A 27,500-nucleotide genomic window follows, 5' to 3' on the forward strand; every position below is an offset into this window, starting at 1 on the left:
ATAGAATACAATAGATTCAATAGAATATAGAATTTAGGCCAAAGGCCAAGCTAAGATCTATGAAGCCATTCAGCGCTGAAGCGGAAATTGGCAGTAAAAGGTCTGAAAGGTTTAACACGAGGCAAACCTGCCAGTTGCACTATGAATCAATTGTTAGGAGAGGGTGGAAACTAAGATGGAAGAAAGAGAGTATGAACGGAGGTCCAACAAAAGGTTCATAGGTTGATTTATGGAATTTAGGCTGTCAAACCAAGCACTGGTCACTTTTGGCCATTCAGTCCTTCAGAAAATAAAATGAGGGAGTTGGAGTGGTTGAACAGCAACATACAGAGACCCATAAAAATAAAAATTAAGTAAAAGGTTCTAAGTTGGAGTTTGGAGAAACCCCTACAGTTGCACTGGGAAGTAATAGTCAGAGAGGTTGGACAGCACACAAGTTTATTAAAAGTAATGAGAAGAGATGCACTACCTGGTGCCTGGTGTTGAACTGCCATTTTCATTTCTTTCCTGGTCTCCAAAGCTACATTATCCTGTTCCATCCATAATCCCTTTTCTCTTCCTTTTCCTTTTCTCCCCTTCCCTTTACTCTTTCACTCTCCTTGCATCTTCCATTCACTCCCACCACCCACACTATCATAATCCATCGAAGATATTTATATTCCAAGGCATTGACATATTAGCCAATCATAGCAATCTAATCAAATCAACCACTAACAATATGCCACGTGGTGATTCATGATTGGTTCCTTGATTAAGGAATGACTGCACCATCAGCAGCCAATCATGAAATGACAAATGGCACATCTTGACTGGTTAGTCGATATTCATGAATGATGTCGCTGTTATTCAACCGCAATTTTTATAAGAAATTTGAAGCGTAATATTCGCTGATACTTCGGCAGCAAAAATAACGAGCAAGTTTTGTCTAACTGCAACACCTTGGGAACAAAAAAAAGACAAGTAAAGGATGCGCCGAAGTTTCTTCGGCGCAATCGAGTTTTCTGTACAGCCGCTACAGCGCATAATCAAGACCACCGAAAACAGATCTATATTTCGGTGGTCTCGGCATAGTGTTGTATGAACCGCGGCCCATGAAACTTTAACCACGGCCCGGTGGTGGCCTATCCTATATTGTTGCCAGAAACACGATTATGGGCTAACTTTAACCTTAAGTAAAATAAAAACTACTGAGGCCAGAGGGCAGCAATTTGGTATGTTTGATGATTGGAGGGTGGATGATCAACATACCAATTTGCAGCCCTCTAGCCTCAGTAGTTTTTAAATTTCTGAGGGCGGACAAAAAAAAAAGTGCAGACAGAAACAAATGCGGACGGACAGACAAAGCCGACACAATAGTTTTCTTTTCCAGAAAACTAAAAAAGCTGAAAACGTTTAATAATCAAACTGTCGTATGACCTGAAGAACTGGGCAACTGTCACAGATTTCGTGAAGTTTATTAAAAATAACATGATGGTTTTCAGTTGGAACACTACTCAGTTACTGAAGAAAAAGCCTGGAGAATGTCAGGTTGCTGACGCCCGAACCTTCAGTAAATGCCGAGAAAGCTGCATGATCACGTAAGACTTCATCATCAGCGCAGGCAAAGAACAAATCGGGCAAATTTCTGCAAGTCTTGGGACAGACATTTAGTTAATATTAAGACTGAATAAATAATGTTTGACCTTCACTAGCATTTGGCAATAGCGAACATTCGACATTAGCCCTGCGATGTTGAAAATCTTCAGGTAAAATATGTATACTTATACAAACACAATATATATATATATATATATATATATATATATATATATATATATATATATATATATATATATATATTATTCTTATGCTGTGGTTTTCATAATACAGTAATCTCCCCGTGTGTATGTGTGTATTGTCGTATACTGTGTGATCTTATGTTCAGATGCGCGTATGCTGTAAAAGGGCTAGCGTAAAGTTACGGTGATTAAACGCTGTATGGTTTGAGAGGACGACGTATGCGTCGGGCTGAGAGAGACTGAGGTCGTTGTTCATTGTATAGAGACGCGTTTGTTAGTCCAGTTTTCAAAACTGCTTAAGTAATGCATTCCTATCACCTCCTCAGATGACTCCATTAGCGTTCAAAGGCGTTATGGGCCGCGATAAAAAAAAAACTGTGGGGTGGAAGATTCCATTACAAAAGTTGCCTAATGTCGTTCAGGAATGTTATTAGAAGCGATGTTTTCCATTCTTATTATAATAACTAGAGATTCTCTTGTTCCGAAACTATGTAATGATAAATATAAGTGTTAACTGCAATTCCACTGTCTCTAATTATCATTTTAAAGGGTTTTAAAATAAAAACATCGTCTGGGACCTGTTCTTTCCACCCATAGACTGTGCCCTCTGCATCTAAAAGGGGCCGACACTCAGAGACCAAAAAGCGTTGTGAAAAGGAGCTGTATTTTTCCGCTCCGCGTCTCTCTCTCTCTCTCTCTCTCTCTCTCTCTCTCTCTCTCTCTCTCTCGCTCGCTCTCAGGATTACGAATGTCCCGTTTTAATGTAATTGATATTTTGGTAGACGATGGTCACTCATATTCTTTAACTGTTTAATTCCTTAGTAAATGTGTCTGAGTTATCTGAACAGTGTATTTTATTAAGTGTGTGTGTAACGGCGCCTGGTTAAAGACACGAAGCATTTGGTACCAAGGTATTGTAATATAGTTTTGGGTTTCAGTGCACTGAAAATAATATCTGCAGTGGTTATATGTAAAGATACCTTTTCACTTTTTTAATATTTTTCGTGTTATATGTTTTATGCTTTATCTTTTGAAGAATTTTTCTTTTATACATATATGTGATGTGTTTGCTATTGCCTTAATTTTTGCTTTACATTTTTTGATATTTAATCTTTTGCAGAGTATATTTCTGTGTCTTTTGTATCCACATTTTTATATGTTTTTATATGATTGATTTATTTGCCTTATTTTGTTTAATACGTGGGAATTAATTTACTTACAGTATATTTCCTTTCAATCAAGTTTTGTTATTTAACAATTTAAATCTTTCTTGAATAATTTTTATGAATTAATAAATTAATTTCTGATTTAATTTTGACTGATGATTAATTCAGATTTAATCCAATTTTTCAAATAATAACAATTTCCCTGAGACTGTTAAATGTCATGTATAATCTTTGAATTTAGAAATAAATTTTTGTATTTAAAATATTATGTCAGAGTTTCATTCATTGACCCACCAGTAATTTTGATTTGAATTAGAGATAGAGTGGTAAGTGAGATGTTTTCCTTCAAGTAATTGAAGTGAGCTCGAACCAGGAAATGAAATAAATGGAAATATTTGAACTTTTATAATGTTAATGGAGTGATGCCCTTAGATTTTACCTCACACCTGTTTAACGAACTTTATCTGCTTTCTTTCATGATTGATAAGTTTTATAAGGGATCACTGTTGCCTTTAGAGAAATCAGTCGTCTTTTATGTGTGATGAGGTTCAGGTGTCTGGCTTTTGTGAGGTAACTATAATTGTTGAATAAATGGTAAGTTTGGTAATCAAATATCAAGCACTTAGATACCAGGTTTGATTTAAAGAACAGACACTGGACACTCCGGGGTCACCATATATAAATGGTGCACTAGACTGGACCATTTCCCCATATATAAATGGTGCCTTAGACTCCAGGACAAGCACTTAGATATCAGGTTTGATTTGAAGAACAGACACTGGACACTTCGTCACAATATATATATATATATATATATATATATATATATATATATATATATATATATATAATATATATACATATTTATTTATATTTTTATATATATATATTATATGTGTATATATATATATATATATATATATATATATATATATATATATATATAAAATTTCACCTCTTATACACACACGACCATTTTATGGCCATAATTATCAAGCCACAAATTATCTTAATATCGCACTAATCTTACCTTTGGGGCCAGACTACACCCACAACCAGCTCTGGATAATGGATCAGTTGAATATCTGCATCTGTAGCTATTTCATAAGGCACAGATTCGCTTCGTGGCCAGGCATATATATATATATATATATATATATATATATATATATATATATATATATATATATATATATATATAATTAGTTTCCCTTCACAAATATCAAAATTAATGCTAGCATTCTCCTGGCATCAATTTATCCACATAATTCCTAATTCCATTACGTTCCAACTCTTGTCTCTTTCACACTTTCAAACTCCTTTACAAGTCTCTGCAGACTCTCTTCACATACACCAAGCAACTCAGTAAATTCTGCTAACATTAACCATCCAACATTTCATTTAAGTCTCATTTTCTTATCCCACAAGCTTGACATTTCTCATGTCCTTAACTAGAACTCTCTCATCACTTTTATGTGCATGTACACATACAAACATATACACACATACATACATACATACATACATATATATGTATATGTAAATATATGAATGCATATACATATATTTTTATATATGTACACAATATACATATATATATATATATATATATATATATATATATATATATATATATATATATATATATATATATATATATATATATATATATATATATATATATATATATATATATATATATATATATATATATATACATATATATTTCACGTATAAAATGGCTTCACGTAAGGGAGACTTTTATAAGCAAAATGTTTAGGGTCCAACATGAAAATATCAATTAAGTAAATAGCCAGTCAGGATGACACAAGCAAAATCTTAACTTCAAAGGCTTGGTCGGTCTGCCTGACCACAGCAGAGTAAGAATGCATTTAAATAAAGGGTAAGTTCTGTGATTGGCTCTAACAACAATTCCCATAGTATATAATGCTGTACCTCATTCCTCTTCGAGTTGATATATATATATATATATATATATATATATATATATATATATATATATATATATATATAAATATATATATATATATGTGTGTGTATATATATATATATATATATATACTCGTATATGTGTGTGTGTGTGTTTGTGAATATATATATATATATATATATATATATATATATATATATTTACATAAATAAATAGATAAATATATTCTCTCTCTCTCTCTCTCTCTCTCTCTCTCTCTCTCTCTCTCTCTCTCTCTCTCTATATATATATATATATGGATATATAAATATATACTGTATACATATATGTATATACAGTATATGTATATATACATATATATATGTGTGTGTGCGTGTTTGTGTATGTATGTTTGTGTGTGTGCTATAAATTCGAGAACCGAATTTTTATGCCATATGATGAGCAAAATACTCTCCATTTTCACACGACGGTAAAATCTTACTGTAATGCCCCTTTCGCATCATAACAATACAAAGACTAAAACTATGAATGAGCGATACAGTATAAAAATTATGACTGTAATAATCCCAGAGTTCTGCTTTTTGGGTAACATTATCTAGGCACGTTTTTACACACATTTCTACACACGTTTTTACACACGAGGCTAAAACGATGTCAGTGATGATGCGATAATGTCTCTGCAGGCTGCGAGAGATATCGCCTCTGGAGAACTGGTTTTGCACGTTGTACATGTTCTTCGCGTTTGTAGTGCATAGTAGGAGTGGTATAAGAACTCTAATGTATTGTGAAATTATTATATATATTTCACATATTACATTATATATTATATATATATATATATATATATATATATATATATATATATATATATATATATATATCTTTCTATATATATATAGATGTATACATATATCTATCTATATATAAATATATATATATTATATATATATATATCTTTCTATATATATAGATGTATACATATATCTATCTATATATATATATATATATATATATATATATATATATATATATATATATATATATAATGTGTGTGTGTTTGTGTATGTGTACGTGTGTGTGTGTGTTAGTGAGAGACATGAAACCATACAATTTATTCACTAATAATAATAATAATAATAATAATAATAATAATAATAATAATAAAGTTGTAAAATAATTAGTAATTTTATTAATCGCCAGGTGTTACAAAGGACCACAGTAGACTTACAACAAAGCCATTGCCAGTAGAGTCTTATCCACCGTCATATTCAACGAGTTCATAGCTTATCGCTTGCCATCTAAAACGCCTACCTAGGAACTTTCCTTCTGAGTTTTTCCTTAGAGAGAGAGAGAGAGAGAGAGAGAGAGAGAGAGCGATAACATCTGAGACGCTTCTTGTTTACCTGCCCATCTAAAAGTTAAAAGCAGAAGTAATATGAAATATAAAGGATAAAAGTATTACGTCATTTAATTTCCTAAAAAGATCATTTGTAACGCCTCAATACGATAGTTCATACGGAACGTTTCCCTTCTTGTAACAATTATAGAAAATAGCGGCGTCTGTTCAGCAATTAGAGAAAACAGCTGCGTCTTTTCAACAGTTAAAGAAAACAGCGACGTCTTTTCAACAATTAAAGAAAACAGCGACGCCTGGCAACTGAAGTTCCCCAGAAAACAAGTTGAATCAGCCAACGTTGTTGATCACGTGGCAGCGGCATGACTGCTACGGCTGACTCCGATGGCCAATAGCCTCTGGACTGTTAACCAGACGACGACTTTCAACTCATCCGAAACCTAGCGTCGGTCGGTGCCTTTCGGCAGGGTCAGCGCTATCAGACTCAAGGTTCCTCCTCTCTTCTGCCTAATTCAGAAAAAGAACTCGTTTCGTATAGCAGGTCTGGCGGGAGTTTGATCTCAGATACGTCTATAAATACACATCCTTGCGAACGCTTGTAAATAGTGGGACTATTTGTTGAGATTTGATATAATTTTTATGTTTTTCCTCGTATTCTTTATTGTCTTTCACGTCTTAGAATTAAGACCATTACTGGCTGAGAATTAAGCCGAATCATTCTAAAATTTATGGAGTATTTGGTAAGAACTTCACAGCAGGTAATCACCCTGTGCATGACGCAAGCAACAGTTTACTCAGGTGGAAACTTCATCATATTGGCAAATACTTGGGACAGGCTGGAATTTACCCAACACTTTGCTAATGATATTTATCTATCTATCTGTCTATACACACACACAGACACACACACACACATATATATATATATATATATATATATATATATATATATACTCGCATTAGTCTAATAATGAAATAATAATACTTTCATTTGTTATTCTGTAATTAAACTGCATATAGATTTTGTATACGAACACGTATTCTAATCATAAAACGATGCTCCAGAATTCTAAAGTTCCAAGTGTTGAGATTTTAGTTTGATAAGATTTAAGAAAAAGTCTGTATTTTTACTTTGTGTTCATTGAAGCGTTCTCAAATTACATATGGACTTATACCTGGCTAAGGTAAGTTTCTAGTCAAATTGTGAAACTGGTGAGTTCATGTTCTCTTTCTTCAATCTTACTTTCCACCCTTTTCCAACAATTAATTCATATTTCAGCTGCGAGGTTTTTCTCCTGTTACAGCTTTCAAAGCTTTTTGCTGTCAATTTCCGTTTCAGTGCTGAATGACCTCATACCGTAGGTCCCAGCGCTTGGGGAGTTCCTCGTTGGACGGGTCGGTATAGTTCTCGGATAGCACTCTGCTGGGCCCGCGTTCGAGTCTCTGGCCGGCCAATGAAGAATTATAGGAATTTATTTCTGGTGATAGAAATCCATTTCTCGGTATAAAGTGGTTCGGATTCCACGATAAGCTGCAGGTCCCGTTGCTAGGTAATCAATTGGTTCTTAGCCACGTAAAATAAGTCTAATCCTTCGGGCCAGCCCTAGGAGAGCTGTTAATCAGCTCAGTGGTCTGGTTAAACTTAGGTATACTTTTTCTATTCTGTGGGGAAACTCCGTCTGCAAGAGAAGCGAAAACAGACAGATCTATAATTTATTCACTCGCTACCATACAAAGAATTGTCGTCTCAAGCACTGCAATTATAGCACAATTATTAAAAACCCCAGGAATCCAGGAGTTTGGTATTCGTGGAGGAAAAGGAAAATTTCTAAGAATGGACTTTGTAAACTTTGTCACAACGAGCTTAACATTGCCCTGAGAAATCACGCCTTTACAGGAAATCAAAACTCTGTAGGTTAAATTAACAGACTTGCTGCTCTTTGAATTTTAACCTATTAGTGTTAGCTACGCAGGCGCTTCATGATTTGCATATTATTATTTGGTGCTATAAGATAAGAAATGATCTGCAGGATTTAAAGTTTTGAACGGTGGTTCTTTTTCCTTTGATATTAAAGTTTATGATCTGTATGGCTAGTGATTTTATCAGCATAAAGAGAGAAAATGTGCGAAAAAAAGTCTAACATAATTCTGGATCACCACTAACTTTTGAAATAATACTTTTCATGCACCCATGACTTCCAACCTCTGCTGAGTGGCTTATTGAAACTAAGACGCAAAGGCTTATCATTCTGGATGCAAAAATCAGGATTTACATGCCACTGATTCTTCTGGGAATTGTAAAACACTATCCTGACACATCATTGACAGAAATCTATTAATTCTGAAAGAACTCCGCATTTCAACAGCTACAAATGAGGAGCTGCACGTCATTATATGAGCATGATAACATGAAGCTGACATTTCAGGGATTTATTTGAACTGAGTGGGGAGAGGCGGGTGGTGTGGTACTTAACATACAAATCATGTGGAAATTATTGGTTCTGTCTCAGGAATTCAAGACACACAGACTGACTTAAGATTTGGGTTTCCTAGAAACTGACAACTCTACCAGAAAGATGGTTTTATATAATAATTTCTCAAAAGCCTTTGATTGATGATATTCCATTCACTGGCCCATAAACAGCACATTTCCCGGTGGATCTTCTTTATCTCACCTCAAGACAGAAAATACTTTGGAACATCACTGTATGGTGAATTCATTTTTATTAGGTACCATCAGAGATTATAAAATTATTTGAATGTAATTATCGAAACCCACATCGGGCTCATAAAGGTGATCCTTATTAATATAGAGTTCCTGTAAGAGGGTACACAAGCAGTCATTTTGTGATGACCAAGCTTATAACCACCGTTATCAGAAAAAAAGAAAAGTACCACTTCAAATAATTGCAAATGAGAGATAGGACGCCTAGAATGCTGCTAATCTCTGTTCAAACTAAACTATATAAGACAAAGACAAGGTCTGTTGTATGCAACATTAACATTATCACATATTTTTACTTTTATTCTTATTTCGAAACCCTAAAATACATCCTATTTTTTCACAACAATAAAGTTAGTTTGGAGTTACAAAATTAATAATACCAGTTATTGCCAAGTACTCTGATTCATAAATATGAATGTTACAATGTGGAGACCAACAAATCAATAAAGCCTTGGCATTGCTCGAGTACAACCTCTGTTCGTTCTGAATAAATCATTTCTAGCCTACTGCAGATTTCTGTCAAGAACAAGCACTGTACTTTGTTGAGGGTAAAACAAAATTTAATAACTACAGGGACGTTCCCACCAGCTTCGTATTGCAGGATATATAAAAATAACGAAGGTCCCAGAACAGTATCCTTTGGAACATCAAGCATGATTGCTTCGGCTTTGTTAGAGGCATCATCAGTATAGTAAATATTGTCAGCCCAATTAAAAAATAAAGCTTCTTTTGGTATGGACGGGAAGATTGTTCAACTAAATCTCCTTTGTGGAACTGAAGTGTGGTTGCTGAATGTGAACAAAAGATAGAGGTTCATATGTAATGCGCTGAACTGTTTTGCGTATAAAAACGTCTCTTGATATCAGCTGTGACCAATAACAGTAATATAAGGAACAGCGTCCTTGTGAACAGATCTTCTTATAGACTGCTAATCCACAAGAACTGTCTGGAATCCAAGAATCAATGATTCTTGATGCCTCTGGGAGACTGAATTAATCAGGCCGAATGACATGGAATTCAGCGAGTTCATTACTAGATCACCATAGCGAAATTCATCTGACAAGGAAATTCGTGATAGATAATAACATATTCACCTGACAATTCATGATAGATAATCGCATATCTACTCCTGATAAGCTATGAGACGATATAAAAATTAGAAGTCTTAATCTAAATGTCTTTTCCATTGATTTTATGGTCTTAATCGAATTTCAATCTTAGAATTAGCGGAGTTTATAAAATCTTTTGTTAGCAGCTTATTGTTTCCAACATACCTTTGACCCTTGATCTATCTAATGGTTTCATTGTTTCATGTCTTTTGTAAGACATGAAACTTGCATTTCTTTGCATTGTTTCTTTTGAGATAACTATGTCATTTGGGCGAAGACCAGCATATACTTTACACAAGCATTAATATTCAATATACTATAAACTAAATAAAAAAAAATCTTTTGAACTCTTTCATTACTTTTAACGCAGGTAGATCTATCTTCTTAACTTTTCATAAACTCTTTTGCCTTTATTCTTGTCATCCAAAACCAGTTTTTGTTCTTTTTCATATAAATGCATATGAAATCTACCCTATTTAAGCGCCATCATATTAATCAACAACTTAATCTTGTAATGCCTGCTGAGACGCAAACCTGTCAAAATATGACTTGTCTGGTTTAGTTGAAGTGTCACTTTTCAAAGTGAAGGATTTGGTTAACCTTCAGTCTTGAATTCATTAGCCTAAAGACCAGTGCTAACGCCGCATTAGTTTTTTGAGCATTTATACACTAATATCAAATCAGTAAAAGTATCATATTTGACTAGACAGTAATATTGGAATCTACTAAAGGTTGGTGTCTGTAATGGTTGAAAAATACGAGTATATCAGTAATAAAATGAATAGTTTTTTCAAGTAGGTTAGTGTAACCAAAAGCATTCCTAACTTTAGAAAGTTGTGACGAATTGATGGGTCACTAATAAAATCAGATGAAACGTTCCGTAAACCCCGGCTCAGTCTAGGACACAGAAACTCCAGCTCAGTTTAGCACACAGAAAGCCCGGCTAAGTCTAAGACACAGAAACTCCAGCTCAGTTTAGGACACAGAAAGCCCGGCTAAGTCTAGGACACAGAAACTCCAGCTCACTTTAGGACACAGAAACTCCAGCTCAGTCTAGGACACAGAAACTCCAGCTCAGTTTAGGACACAGAAAGCCCGGCTAAGTCTAGGACACAGAAACTCCAGCTCACTTTAGGACACAGAAACTCCAGCTCAGTCTAGGACACAGAAACTCCAGCTCATTCTAGGACACAGAAAGCCCGGCTCAGTCTAGGACACAGAAACTCCAGCTCAGTCTAGGACACAGAAACTCCAGCTCAGTCTAGGACACAGAAACCCAGCTCAGTCTAGGAAACAGAGGACGTAAGTACACCCACAGCGATTACCTTTTTAAAACGCAGCTTAATCGCTGGTATGTATTACCTTTCTCTCTTTCATTAATGCTTCCTCTTTTAGGCCGGGTATTCACAATCAGGTTTACCTGTCAGTTCTTCTGTCAGGCCATTGAATCTGGCGTTAAAACTTACGTGCAGACGACAATTTACGGGCGGAGTCAGTCCACTGACCAGAATGGATGAACTGATGGATTTACCTAAAGTTCTTCTGACCGACTGACAGGTGATTGCATATGTGGACGGGTGTGCAACGATTTTGTGACAGTTCACCGCTGGATTTCGCTTGTGAAGGATTTCGGCCGCTCGGCCAGAACATGAATAAACTATGTATAGGCCTAATTCATTTCACTGTTAGACCTTGCAGCGCTATTTGTAGACCGTCGTGAGTCCAAATCATATATTCAAAAATATATTTCCATTTGATACAAACAATTTAGTATAGGCCTAGGCCAGTGTCCTGCCTTTTTTATGAAAGGTGTTGCTAGTGAAAGTAGGCTTCATGGTCCATTTCATAAATAACTGAACCAAACCCCAGTTCTAGTTTAAACTTATTTACTAATATTGTATTAGAATAGACATCTCTCTTTAATATTTGGAACATACTCTTTTACGCCTTTTTGTTTCTTTCCTGTTATTAAGTGAGTTGCCACAGCAGCTAGTCTAGACTTTATAGCTCCACCTCCTAATCAGCCATCGGTGCCATTTAGTGTTGTCATGACGAAGGCAAGGCGAGAACTGAAGACGATGACTTCGAGTTGATGGTCCGACTCGAGGCCAAGAGAGACAAGGTCTACAACTGGTCTACCTGGGGTAAAATTAAGTGTATCTTAACTGGGCTGGAGTAACGCCTCCCACCTGGGGTAAGAACCAACTGGTTACGCAACGGGACGATGAATCGTATCTTAGAGGTACCTGCGATGACTTCTTAGAGGTACCTGGCATTTCACCTGCTGACGCAATACGCGAGGCAGACAAAGCTCCGCTTACATGGAGGACTTTGGGGGAAGTGAGCAGACCTTCTCCTTCTCTTGGCCCTGGTCCGACTGACAGTTCTACTCTTTTGCATGTGGACGCTCATTAGTCGAACGGTCGTGGTGAACTAACAGGTAAACCCGATCGTGAATACCCAGCCTTAATTCTCTACATTACTTTCAGTAAACTTTCGATCTTTGCTCAGATTTCTTGGCGGGGATTCTGGATATTCAAGCTTTTAAATGATATCACAAGATGAAAATTGGGACAAGAAGTTATTTTGTTTCGAAATAGTTCCTTCCTAAAAGTGCCATCTACAAAAACAGGAATGTTAACTTAAGATCACCGGGAAGTAGCTGAATCTCTGCAACTGCGCTGGTTTTTTTTTTTTTTTTTTTGACTGAGAAGACTGTATGAGGTAGTGTCTCCGTATAAGCTTGTCATTGATGGGGCAGGGTAGCAAGCCTTGTTAGCTACAATGAGGGTATGGGCATTGGAACTGTTTCTACAACATACCTGACAAAAATTGATGGTGTTGCTGCTTCACCATCCTTAGGGAGTGGAGTTTGTTTGCACCTGAAGTCCAACTTCCAACCACACTTGCAGTGAGATGCAAGGAGAGACTTGTAGGGGAGCTTAAGATCTCAAATCACGCTGATCTTAGCATAGTTAGCTAAAATCTGCTGATGAGCTGAGGATAGCTAGGCTTGAGTGAAAGCAAGGTTGCTAAGGTGGGTAACAGATCGTAATGTTACAAACAACAGATATACTGAAATTTTAGCTGGGAAAGTTTGAGACAGACTGCAATGAAAAATGAATAAAAATGGGACAAAGAGCGATGTATTTGCTACAAAAGGATAAAGACAGTGCGTTTAAACAGGGGAGATGTAAGGAACTATGAGAAGGTTTATTATTTTCTTATTTTTTCATCCTAAACAAGAACTGAATACATGTTTACAGTTACCCAATTAAGAAAAAACTGAAGTATTTCTAGGTTGTTTCCGTATCTTATTTTGGCATCATTGCCTAACTTTCCCCTTGTTTGCATTGCTTGAGGTTCTTGAATGTCATTTCTTTATTTGTTAATTCATCCTCTGCCGTTATATATTTGCCATTTCTCCTCTAGTTTTCACTGTTTATAATACAAGCGGAAGCCCTAACTGGAAAAATAAAATACCAAACGCGTAAGAACTCCAGCAGCCAAGTTTGATGAGAAAAATAAAAATGTCGTATTAAAGAATAAAAAAAAAAAATCTACTCTACGGAAACTTGCTTGTAACTTAATGGCCTTTTAGTTTTGCCCTTTATGAATATTCACTCATTTTGAATGATAACAGCATAACAATACGGAAAGGGAAGGGGAATTCCAGAAGCGGTATTGGAAAGGTCAGTGTATTGTTTTCTCGATTTCACTCAGTAGGAAGTGAATAACACCCTCTAGCACCAACCCCCCGGCCCCCACCAGGAACTAATCCTCAGCCCACCAGTTGCCAGCTTGAATAATAACTTCTCTTGCATGTCGACCTTCAAATGTCAATGTCTTACTTGTTTCCTCTTTGTTTCGATAACTGTTTCCCAGTTGCTGAAGTATCTTAGAACTGGATTCTCCATTTTCTCTTTCTCCTCTGACCGTACCTGTTTTTTTAAGTGGTCATCCTTTTTTTCCGTAGAAAAGTTAAGATCAATGAAAAATGATTTGACAGTACGTGGATAAGGGGGTCTTTTATTCTTATGCCTTTTAGTAGGCTACTTCTAAACTTGGCGATTCTTCAGCTCAAGGATCAGATTCCACTGGAATGAAATGTGACCAGTTTATGACCAGCTTTCATATCATGGCATAAGCGTTAGATAAGATTGAGTTAGTAAATGTTGGTAGCTTTATATAATATCCAGATTTCAGCCTCGGCCTTGCCTTGAAATTCTGCCTTAAGGTTTAAACCCTCTGCGATGAAGCCAAATTCTCTTCCAGACATTTAACCATCGCTGTAGGAGTGTTATAGAGAAACAGACATGTCCATACAATACGTACTCATAAATTAACAATGAAAGATATCTACAACATTTCTGAACTATCGAATCCTGGCAACCTACCGGTCATGAGGGCCTCCGATTTCTCAAAAGGTAAGTTGCCAGGACACGATAAGGAGGCCTTCAGATTGGCTGACCGCTGTTATAGGCGGTCTCATTGTAATAGATTCTGGATTATATTTTTCATATTAATTATTTCTCAAGATCTATTAAGGCAATTTGGAAAAGTATTTCATTAATCTAAGTTACATTGTAGTTAAATAAGGCTATTGGAACATAGCGATTCTCTCATGAAAGGCCTCAGTTACCATCTTCAGAAGCTTTTTAATCTTTCATGAATCAGAGCACGAGTAACATGGTGCATCCTGCTAAGAAACTATCCGGTAAAATCTAATAGAAAAAGGATATAAAATAGAATATGAAAAACACTTAATGCTCAAGCAGGTGCGAGAAATAAAAAAAAAAATGAAATGTGGCACGTACCGTGTTTAAGCACGAATTTTATCACAGTCAGAAACCACAAAATATTTGGTATTTTTTGTCTGTGAATGTCTTGCAGTGCTTACGGAAATAAATGTTCCACTATCCTTTAATTAACAGAAATTATTTAATAGTAAACTATATTTTTAAATATATATAAAAAGAATACAAAATTTGTAAATTGCAAACTTGACCACTTTCTGTTCCTCTCTTTCTTTTATTTACTCAGTAGAAGAATATCTCTCAGTAAAGATATATCAAGAAGATATAGGATTTTAAAATGAATTCTAAAAAAGCTGGCGATCTCTCTCTCTCTCTCTCTCTCTCTCTCTCTCTCTCTCTCTCTCTCTCTCTCTCTCTCTGCGCTTATATTTTTTTTTCTATTAAACATCACGTTATAATTTATTGTCAGTCGATCATAAAAATGAGATGCTGTTAAGATACCCAATGAAGAAGCAGGCCCCTGCGTACTTACATGAACGTTCATTAATTTTACTTGAAGAGGATATACGTGTTTTTTTTTTTTTTTTTTTTTTTTTGCAGCACATGGGGAATTTAGACCAAGACAAGGTTTCCCACTTACACCACATGCCTTTAGACCCCTGACCGAGTAGCACTATTAAGGATTTATTTCGAATTAGAATAACTGACTGCGAGTCTTTTAATCTGTACGCTTACTAGTCTTTTCTTTTAGGTACGTTGCAATTTATATATCACAGCCATTCTGATTTGTTATCCCTCCTGTTCGCGTGTAGGTTATTCGAATTTCCCAATTTTCTCATCACCGTAGTCCTGTTATCTTCCCAAGTATAAAAGACAGATCTGTTGTCTCTCATGGGATCAAGTGATTCTTTGCGACATAGATTTGGCTTATTGTTTTGACTTCGTTTACACACACACACACACACACACACACAAAACGTCAGAGTCAAAATGACAATTATAACATCGAACGGGGTCCTTTTTTCATGTGACAGAGACGTGTGAGTGTAAAAAACAATGGCGAAGAGCCTTCTGGTCCTTTTCTGACAAGAGAAATGTCACAGGAATTCCAGAGCTTCGAAGGTGGTATTTCCACAGCATAAATCTATCATAAGAAACAGTAGCAAAAACGGTCGACTTTAGGGCTCACGACTTCCACATACGTATTTGTTGTTCAGCCAAAACTAGTTTTTAGTATTATTTTTGTGGCCTAGACATCGAGGCCACCATGGATGACCTAAACAATAATATATATTGGGTGTGAGTGGCACTTTTTTCTTGAAATATTCTAGAGACCAAAATGGGCACGGCGTCCCAAATCAAGAAAAACACTTTCGATCGAGTGAAACCCATTTTTTTTTTTTGTCTGAGACTAAGACAGACATGGCCGCTAAGAAGTGCGACCACACTCGCGTCTGAGAGACCATTTCTTATGTGTTAAAAGCAAATCTGACACGTCATCCTCAAACAAGGAAATTCCCCAAAGTAAGGTACCTGGTAATGAGCTTCACCTCTCAAATGATAATAAAACCACTTTTTAAAAAGAGGCTGGTTGTATACTTCAGAACTCACTGGAAGCCAATGGCAGGGAAGGTTGACCAGACCCGTTGACCCTTCCACACAGTATATGAGGACTTGCAATACCTGCTGACGTGTCCACAAACAGGATTAAGAGTGACAAGGAGGAGATATACACTCGACAGGTTCTTGAGATCACTGCCTAAGGCAACTTCACTCTTGAGTAAATAAAGTTGAACCTTTTTGTAATGCCACAGTATAGCGCGGACGAAATCAGTCAACAAGTATTCATATGCTTTAAGGAAAAAGTAGTTGATCTGTTTGTCAGGGGACATTATTTAGGGTCGGTAATTCTTGCATTGCTTCTATGGTACTTTTAGCATCCCTGATAATGAAAGCGTTATATAGTGTGTTTTCAAATGTCTTAACTTAACAGCAGATCAAAATGTGGACGAATCTCTTGTGAAAACAGGACGTCACGTCATCTAATGAGAGTTGGGTTTCCTTATCTGGGGATATTGCAGCAAATCCCTCTCCAGTGAGAGACTGGGAGACATCTTTGGATTTCCATTGTTTATAAATACAGGTTTCATAGAAGAAAACCTTGATAAGACAAGAGGCATCTACCCCAGATAAGCAGTTCCCAAGTCACGACAGTCCTGTAAAAAAGGGATGATATGACACGGGACAAATCCCAGTCAGTTCTGTCTTCCTGCTTCCTTCTTCTACTCACTTGTTTGAATAACGACCTAAGCACGTCGCTTGAAACCGAAGTGCGTGAAAGAGTTATTTGTGGGAGATCCTGATGCCTAGAAGCTAAAACGAAAAATAAACAATAACAAAGCAAAAGATTGTAAAAAAAGACTGAAAAAAGATTTAAAGAAAGCAACATACCTGGATATTGCATACAAAATCTTCACACTATTACAGACTATCACTGAAAATTTTCAAATAAAGATATTTAAAATTAGACTGACGTGCAAATACATATATATATATGCATATACTTTTATAAATATCTGCATGAATTCACTGGTACAAGTAACGTTATTTCAAATAAAACTACTTGAAATGTCTGTAAAGATTTCCACCGGCAAATATGTCCAGCTACTTCCTCTCTCTCTCTCTCTCTCTCTCTCTCTCTCTCTCTCTCTCTCTCTCTCTCTCTCTCTCTCTCTCTCTTTCTTTTTGTAAGGTCTGTTTTGCAGTTTGCCAATAAAACTATTGATTTCCGACATGCAACACTTTAAAGCTGAAGGGTTGTGAGTGGCGAGGGAATAAAACAGAAGATATTTGCGAGTAGCTGGGAAGTAATAAGTGGAATATAATGGAGGGATCTGAAAAAGGGATAAAAGATAGAATCGCAAGAAAATTCGGTGAAATTATTGCATTTTTTCTTTCAATCTTAGTCTTGTTGTGTCTGTCTGCATAACAACCTTTATTATCTAGTGAAAGAGGAAATCGTTTTCATAGAGTTAGAGACACACACACATACATACAGACTTACACTTGCTTACTAATCAGTCAGTCTTTATGCTACCTACTGTAATAACACTTTTAGCTACATCGTTGACTTGCAGATCATGGAAACTTGGCAAACTTTCGTTATTAGCAAGTACCCTTGAACATCGACAGATTATTATTATTATTATTATTATTATTATTATTATTATTATTATTATTATTATTATTATTATTATTCAGAAGATGAACCCTATCCATACGGAACAAGCCCACCAAAGGGGCCATTGACTTGAAATTCAAGCTTTCAAAGAATATGGAGTCCATTAGGAAGAAGTAAGAGGAGCTAAAGGGAAATACAAAAGGAAAATATCTCACAAATTAAAAAAACAATAAAAAATTAATAAATTGTTAAATAGATAAAAATGTAATAAACTGCATAAAGAATAGCATTGGGGTGGCAATGCACTACATCTTAGCTTGAACTTTTGAAGTTCCAATTGTCCGACAGCCTCAGGGAGATTGTTCCACAGTCCAACGTTGTGAGGAATAAAGCACCTCTGGAACTGAGAAGTTCAACAGCAGGGAACATTTAGGGCCTAAATTTTAGTTCATCTAAATTTTAGTGTTCTTGGTTTTTATGGTTGGTCAGTCATATCATTCATGTGTGAATTTAAAGCATTTTTGGAGAATATATATGAATATATATATATAAATATATATATATATATATATATATATATATATATATATATATAATATATATATATATATATATATATATATATATATATATATATATATATATATATAATATATATATATATATATATATATATATACTATATATATATATATATATATATATATATATATATATATATATATATTTATATATATATAAATATTTATATCTCGTATATATATATATATCATATATTGCCATATCATAAAAGATCGATATAATCATTTGGACATTTTCCGGAATATGATTCATATATATATATATATATATATATATATATATATATATATATACTGTTTATATATATGTATTTATATCTCGTGATATATATATCGATGCGCTATCATTTGGACATTTTCCTGAATATGATTCATATGAATATATCATATACACACAGAGATATATATATATATAGAGAGAGAGAGAGAGAGAGAGAGAGAGAGAGAGAGAGAGAGAGAGAGAGAGAGAGAGAGAGAGACCAGTTTAATGACCCATATTGTTTTGGTAAATTCTGGAATGTTATATGAACACTGAATGAAAAAAAGAATTCCTTTCATGCACAGAGGACCCAAGCAAATTTTGGTGACCTTATTATCACGCGACGGAAAAGTCAGAAAATGATATCGTAAAAGGAACAAGTGGAGGAAAAAGCTTCTCGTTCAGCGTTAGTGCAAAATGGTCAGGATAGCTTTATCAGAATAACAGAAGAGATCTGAACTTCATAAAATTTTTTTTCATCTTGTGACTGTAATGACCTGCGTACTTTTGTTCGATTCTGTCCCGTTTCGTCAAGTACAACGTAATTGAAATAGGAAACTGAAAACTTCCAAAGCGTTTCAGTGTCTCAAGTGTCTTTGAATATTGGCTTCCAGAATTCACTTTAATAATAATAATAATAATAATAATAATAATAATAATAATAATAATAATAATAATAATAATAATATTATTATTATTATTATTATTATTATTATTAATATTATTATTATTATTATTATTCAAAAAATGGTTCCTATTCATATGGAACAAGCCCACAGGGACCATTTCAGGTTTCCAAAGAATAATAATAATAATAATAATAATAATAATAATAATAATAATAATAATAATAATAATAATATTATTATTATTATTCTAAAGATGAACTCTATTTATAAGGAACAAGCCCACAGGGGTCGTTGAGACTTGAAATTCAAGCTTCCAAAGAATAATAATAATAATAATAATAATAATAATAATAATAATAATAATAATAATAATAATAATAATAATAATAATAACCTTTATGAAAGGTAGAGAAAGGGAGGAGAGACGTTAGCTTAGTGGGCGGCTTCATTTGATATCTGACGCTTCGAGTGTGTCAGTGATAGTGAATTTACAAAGTTGAGAGGGTGACATCTCTCTAGCGCTCTCCAGTTCATCCGTTTTAAGAATTATGTCTGTTTAGATATCTATAAGTATACACGCATACACCTATTCCTTGAGCAACTTTTAAAGCAAGGGACAAACGTTTTAAAATGTCCCCAATAAAGAAGTTTTAACATTTACGGAAAATATTCAACTCTTGGTTTAGAAATGTTCAGAACATCCTGAAATTCTTCGATGCCAAATCTGTATTTACAATTTGAAAATGTGTATTTACAATTTGAAAATTTGTATTTGCAATTTGAAATATGCATTGGCGATTCGAAAAATAAATCAATTAAGGTCCTGTGTAATCTATTGTGACTAGTATCCATTTTACATTAGCCATTCACAATTTGAAAATATGTATTTACAATTTGAAAATATGTATTTACAATTTGAAAATACTTATTTACAATTGAAAATATGTATTTACAATTTGAAAATATATATTTACAGTTTGAAAATATGTATTGGCAACCTGAAAATATATATTGACAATTTGAAAATATGTATTTAAAATTTGAAAATATGAATTTACAATTTGAAAATATGTATTGACAATTTAGAAATATACATTTACAATTTGAAAATACATTAAGTTTCTATGTAATCTGTTATGACTGGTATTCAATTTACAATGGCCAATCATAACACATCAATACCAAAACAGCGCAAACACTGCAGATAAATGTCAAACTTTTCTATGGTGTTGTTGACACCGGCAACACTCTTCACCTACAAAAGATTGGTCAAAAGCTCCCATTACATAGATCTAACAGATTTAACGAACGACTTGTTTTTTAGTCGACGGTAATCAAGCTGAATAAAAGGATGCAGTTGTGAAACATCATTCAGCTGATTGACGGCCGCCTTTTAAGTTACTGTTAACGCAAAAAAAAAAGAAACTCTTGTCGCTAAAGAGTGTAAAAATGTGAAACACAGACAACGAAAGACTTTGTTTTGTCACCTCTCTTTTGTCTTTACTTCACGACTGGAATGTAATAAAGCAACGTGTATAATTTATTCTCACCCCTAAAGGCTCGCTGACAAACCGGAAGGCTGTGTAGCATTCTGATATACTTTACAGTATATATATATATATATATATATATATATATATATATATATATATATATATATATATATATATATATATATATATATATATATATATATATATATATATATATATATAATATATATATATATATATATATATATATATATATATATATATATATATATATATATATATATATATATATATATATATATGCATATATATGTGTATATTATATATATATGTATATTATAATATATATATATATATATATATATATATATATATATATATATATATATGACTATTTATCACATCACCGTGATTCATATACAATCAGAAAGCTACAAACGTCCTTTAATATCCAATTCACTCTACCTCGGAAGTAATATATTTTCATATATGTTACCGAAGGGGAATTTTTAGTTGATAATAAGTCCACCGTCCCGTGGGGTCGAACCAGCGACGGACGAGGAATCAGGACTACAGTGACACACTAACCAGTCGGCCACAAGAGAGGGTATAAGTGAATACCATCTCCCATCAACCCACCCGTCGAACTCAGGTGTTTTGCGTTTGGAGACAATATCCACCCACCTCTGCCATGTTGACCATGTAGTGCGTTTGTCGCACGTAGCCATATTATGACTATTTATCACATCACCGTGATTCATATACAATCAGAAAGCTACAAACGTCCTTTAATATCCAATTCACTCTACCTCGGAAGTAATATATTTTCATATATGGCTACGTGCGACAAACGCACTACACGGTCAACATGGCAGAGGTGGGTGGATATTGTCTCCAAACGCAAAACACCTGAGTTCGACGGGTGGGTTGATGGGAGATGGTATTCACTTATACCCTCTCTTGTGGCCGACTGGTTAGTGTGTCACTGTAGTCCTGATTCCTCGTCCGTCGCTGGTTCGACCCCACGGGACGGTGGACTTATTATCAACTAAAAATTCCCCTTCGGTAACATATATGAAAATATATTACTTCCGAGGTAGAGTGAATTGGATATTAAAGGACGTTTGTAGCTTTCTGATTATATATATATATATATATATATATATATATATATATATATATATATATATATATATATATATATATATATATATGCATATATATGTGTATATTATATATATGTATGTATATTATCGTATATATATATATATATATATATATATATATATATATATATATATATATATATATATATATATATATATATATATATATATATATATATATATATATATATATATATTCAAAAGTGAATATTGTAGATATCTCAACATTAGTTATTTTATTGATTATCTTTCTGTTTCTCTCTCTCTCTCTCTGTTTTATTTATCTGTTAAACAGCATTAGTTTTAACTCCTGTCATCAGAAACGTATGAATCGCTACGGTATGGGACCAGACGGCTAAATACTTCCAATCTCTTTATCCTGTAGCACTTATCATTAACAGTTACTTCCTGTTCCATTTGTTCACTGACATCATTGGGAGGTTGCTCCGATATCCTGTGTTCATTAGCACCCCCGTGATCACTGGATGATCTGTGGCTAGTTGGCAGTTTAATCAGATATGCACAGGGGAACACGTTCATGGGAGTTGTTTTTCCGTTTTTGTTTTCCTCTAGATAATCGAACCTTGTGCATAATTTCATTTCTTTCAAAACGTTGTTCTGCCAGTTTTTGTCGTTGTTGTTGTGTGTCTGTATGACGTCGGGAGTTGATACTGTTGTTTCCGTGTTTCCTTCGGAGATTTATGGTAGTGCACACCATGTCTGGTTGATTTGCAATTTCTTACCGAACGTATAAGTTTCTATAAATAACTGGTCCCCCTACTGCCTCCCTTGGTAGAGGGAGTCACTCTTCCTCATTGCCAGGCATGACAGAAGGTTAAGGCTGCTGAATTCTAAAGACACTTTCAGAAGGTTAGAAGGAGCAACTCCCGCAGTTATTGTTTCGAATGTATTCATTTTTTGTTTGTGAAACCGTCTTGTTTATCCCCTTTGTTATCAGTGGCTCTCTGTTATAAAATCCTATTTTTTAAACTTGGGTTCCATTAACTGATCTTATATTAATTTTAGATTAAAAGGTTACCATACTGAATGATTCTAAGCACTGTTATGCCATATGTCATTCAGACATCATTCTACATATTTGGGTAAATTTTCCTCTCCTTGTAGATGTCTGCTTTCATTAAAGAGAGAAAGAGAGAGAGAGAGAGAGAGAGAGAGAGAGAGAGAGAGAGAGAGAGAGAGAGAGAGAGAGAGAGTATGGCCTCTATCAGGATGTGAGGGTCATTGCTCTGCTTTGAATGTTGCTACATTTTCTTTCGTATGTTAGAATAAGCTGTCATTCCCTCGTTCTTTATGCATCATACACCCGCTACAGAAGTCTTCGTTGGTTCACAATCAAATCATCAAATAGAAACGTTGGGAGAGGTGGATCGGTTGAGTTATCAGTTTTCTCGGTGTTTACACAAATCCTGTCTTTGTTAGAACAGCTTTATTTTAGTAATTAAGCTGTTGATGACATATATATGCCTTTGGACATATATATATATATATATATATATATATATATATATATATATATATATATATATATATATATACACACATACATATATATATACACAGGTATATACAGTATATATATATATATATATATATATATATATATATATATATATATATATATATATTGTATATATACGTGTGTGCATATATCCATATTTTGCAACAGTTTCCGTTTCCACAGAGAGAGAGAGAGAGAGAGAGAGAGAGAGAGAGAGAGAGAGAGAGAAATAACAACCAAAGAAAAATTCATCTTTGTTAACTCCTGAGTCATGGCTGAACCTCTTCAAGGCAGAAAGGTACCACAGAGCTGTTTCAAACGCGTACACGGAAGTCTCATCAACAGACAATGAACCCGCCTACTCTTATTGCACCATTCGCTTGGCATTCAGGCCCTTCCATTACCTCTCCCATGACCCTCTTCCACCATTTTCTAAATCTTTGTCTCCTTCGTCACAGACATGCGAATTCTGCCGTGTGCTTTTCACCAAGCTTGCGTCTTCCGTTCTCTTCACACCACACTACCATCTGGAGAAATTACGATTCTGCTTTGCTACACTGAACTCTTTTTGACCAGTCCTTACTGCCAAAATGGTACGTACATAAACTCATTTTAGCAACTTTCAACTTTTTCTGTTCAGTTGTATTCAACATTTACATTATACTTCCGTAAAGATGAATTAAATCAATTATCCTTTCATACACACACATACACACACACACACACACACACACACACACATATATATATATATATATATATATATATATATATATATATATATATATATATATATATATGTATATATATGCATGTATAAGTATATATATATATATACATATACATGCATACATACATACATATATATATATATATATATATATATATATATTATATATATATGTATATATATATATATATATATATATATATATATATATATATATATATATATATATATATATATATATATTATAAATCATTCAAATGACAAAACCTAAACAAATTTTTTTGCAACATTGAACTAGGAGGCAAAAAAATTCCCTTTTTAGGCTGAATGGTAAATACATCCTTTATTGAAATATGGAAGTATTGCGATCATAAAAATCAATAGTATGCGACCACTTTCTCTTGCCTCTCATCCCTCTCCCTCTCTTCTTTTTTTTGCCTCCGTGTCTTTCTCTTCGGCAATTTTCCAATCGTTAGCATTTTGCTGCTCTTTGTCTCTCTCTCTCTCTCTCTCTCTCTCTCTCTCTCTCTCTCTCTCTCTCTCTCTCTCTCTCTCTCTCTCTTCACCTACTTTCTTATATCTGTCTCTCTCACCGTCCATCTTCCATTCCTTATCCTTTTACTTAGATGTCTATCTTTCTATCTATCGTTTTTCTTTATGTTTCTGTTTATTCACTATATTTATATCTATTTCTCTTCTCACTCACTATTACAAATTCCCCCTGTTTAAATACAGATATGACATGTGAGGTAAACGATGACTGACACGTATCCATTGCCTCGGTCGGTCGAAGTAAAAAACATCACTTTTGCGACAAACCACAAAACGTAAAAACTGAGTCTCATTCATCATATCACCTTGTAACACAGATCTAGTTATCCTGAGGAAACTGTTTTCTTGGCCAGTGTTAAAATAGCATATACCCCCACCCCCTCAAAAAAAAGAAAAGAAAAACTAAACCAAGAGGAGATCTACCAAGGTAAACCGTGGAAAATTACTCCAGGCCTTTTACCCTTTGTTGCTGAATCACTCGTAGAAGGCCCCAACTCTATGTGAAAAGTGGCTTCATCCTTGAAACTTTAAGCCTAGTCTTTGGAATGAGAAAGAAAAAAAAATATATAAAACAGATAAAAAAGGAGAGACTGTCAAGGTTATATCATCTTACCACTGCCGAGGGCACATGATGTTGCAATATGCTTCGCCAGGAGCTATATCTTCCAAGAAATCATATGTCTCCTTTCCGGTTGCAGGATGTCAGAGAAATATGACAATCTTACCAGGCAATGTCATGCTTGCACGAACGTTGGAAAGCAGAGAGATTGTTCTGGAAATATTTACTGATATGGCGAAAGATGTATAAGTAGTAATGGTCTATAGGTAATGGTATTGCTGTATTGCTAATGGCACTGTGAGAAGTCACATCACAGTTATATATATATAACATAATAATTATCACCTCTGTGATAATTATATATTGGAAAGCATATCTTTGCCAAACGTCCTAGATTACTGATAAAGACAACTAAAGCCTGTGTCGTTTACATCTTTGCCATGGAAAACTAAATGAATTATTGATATGGTCTAGTGTATATTTTTTTTTAGAAGAGAACGGAGACAGGCACGCGCTTGGCCAATACTGGGTCATTTCCATAGGAGAAGGGCCGAATTAAAAAGTGCCAATACTGGGTTAGCGTTGATGATGAAGAATCCATCTTCAGGAGACTGACACAAATGGCATCCGAAACGAAAACTCTCGTAGTGAAAACGACCAGCTATTAATTTACCCATTTGTCGCCCCAGTAGCGGGATAGTGCCGTCAGTGCACCTCGCTCGGTGCGCTGTAGGCATCACTTAAGGTTCTTTGCAGCGTCCCCTCGGCCCTTAGCTGCAACACCTTTCATCCCTTTTACTGTACCTCCATTCATATTCCTTCCTCTTCCAACAATTTTTCTTTCAGCGCTGAATGACCTCATAGGTCCCAGCGCTTGGCCTATGATCTATTTCTATATTCCATTCCATCCGATATGCTTCCTAATTTTCGTGGAATACAGAAACTGCAAATATACTGTGATGCAGCACTGCGAATCGTATGCTCATTTTGAAGAAAAATTATCGGAAATGGAATTCGAGAGTCTTCTCGTAGCTGAAAGTAAAAAAGTCCGCTGACAAAAAAAAAAAAAAAAAAAAAAAAAAAGTGCGTAAATGCCATGTACTACACGAACGGCATACGTCTCATTACAATACCCAAAACCCTTGAGAGGACATAATGGTGAATTGAATAACGCGGAGAATCAGATAACAAGAATAACCTCATCTTTTTTCTCAATTCCATGTCATTAAGAATGGCTGTTTTTTGGGGACGTAAATTGCTTAGGCGGTTTAGCAATTCGGCATCTTTGAGATTTAGCAGCGATATGGCAACCAGCCAAAACGACCTGTTTTCTACTTTTTGTAGAATGAAAAATGACGCGATATTATTATTAGATTCCTCTGGAGGGTCCAGATCTGTCGAATAAAAAAAAAACCACGAAAGTGGCAACATAAACTTTAAATAGGCCCGGCGAGAAAAAAAAAAATTGGTTGCGAAACAAAGATGTAAAAAAATAATTGTGCGATGACTACAGTCAGTTATGAGAGGCTGATGCCATGATAAGGATTATAAGAAATATGAATATCTATCTATCTTTCTATCTGTCTATATATATATATATATATATATATATATATATATATATATATATATACATATACATATTGATAGATAATCCTGTTTCTTATAATCCTTATCATGTCATCAGCCACTAATAAATGGAATTAATGCTATAGATATAGATATGGGTGAATCTTGACCTATTGAAGATTATATATATGCATAAATATATATATATATATATGTGAGTGTGTGTGTGTATATATATATATATATAGGCCACACACACACACACACACACACACACACACACACACATATATATATATATATATATATATATATATATATATATATATATATATATATATATATATATATATATATATATATATATATATATATATATATATATATACACACACACATATATATACACACATATATATACA

The sequence above is a fragment of the Macrobrachium rosenbergii genome, chromosome 11 (assembly GCF_040412425.1).
Source record: "Macrobrachium rosenbergii isolate ZJJX-2024 chromosome 11, ASM4041242v1, whole genome shotgun sequence".
Lineage (NCBI taxonomy): Eukaryota > Metazoa > Arthropoda > Malacostraca > Decapoda > Palaemonidae > Macrobrachium > Macrobrachium rosenbergii.